Here is a 995-nt window from a genome sequence, read left to right as displayed (position 1 = left end):
AAACATCTTACAAAAACTCTCCAGATTATTGACTTTTTAAAGTTTTTCTAGGAAACGTTTTAGATGAATGCTTATTAGCCTTTGTCAGTATATACTTTTGCAAAATGTCTTTGTGGCGCAATCAGTTAGTGTGCACTGCTGTTAACCAAAAGGTTGGTGGTTCAATCCCACCCAGGGACATAATTGACCTTGTTATCAGATTTTGGTGATCTTTAAGTAGACAAGTCAAAATTTCAAATCCCCCTCTTATGGTGTAGGGTACCTGGCCTTCTCTGATGTAATCAGAGTTAGATTTGATTCAGTGATTTTATAAAAACAGCTAGGAAGCACAATTTAGCAGTGGGTTGCAGAGAAAAAGAAATATGCTGGCAAAAAAATCCAATTGAGTGATTAAACAGCTCTTCATTTTCTGGCTTTATTTTTATGCTAACAAATTTGTTCTCTGAAAAGTGTCCACAAAGCCAAGTCTCTGATTAACACCTTTGTAAGGATGGTTTTTCACCTATTACTAAATTAAACTTGCTTCATTGGAAAGGCAGCAAGATGCATCCTCATTTCAATGTCTACTGAAATAATACAGGTTGACACCAGGAAACATTAACGCCACTGCATCCTTGCTGCTTTCTCATGTGGAAGTCTATTTAATGTGAAAACAAGGTGATATCTAATTAGCACACAGGTAAGGAATTAAGAAAATCTTTATTTAAGGGTGAAAATGTTTCTCACAAAATCGTTGCCCCAATGCATCATTGAAATTCAAGCTGGAAAGATGATTTTAATATATCACTTGTACATTTTGTATTCCTCTTCTGGTGACAATGTAGTTTGTTTTTGTCAATTACCATTTTAATAATAGGGTAAAGAAAATTAATGGATTTTTAAAAGAAAACAATACTTTCAATATGCTATTAAAACAAATTAAAATGGTAAAAGTTATTGTACTTTAATGAAAAATAAAAGAGCAAAAATATCAATCCCAGTTTTGGATTACTTTA

The sequence above is a fragment of the Pseudophryne corroboree genome, unplaced genomic scaffold (assembly GCF_028390025.1).
Source record: "Pseudophryne corroboree isolate aPseCor3 unplaced genomic scaffold, aPseCor3.hap2 scaffold_2519, whole genome shotgun sequence".
Taxonomy (NCBI): Eukaryota; Metazoa; Chordata; class Amphibia; order Anura; family Myobatrachidae; genus Pseudophryne; species Pseudophryne corroboree.
This window is presented reverse-complemented; position numbering follows the sequence as displayed.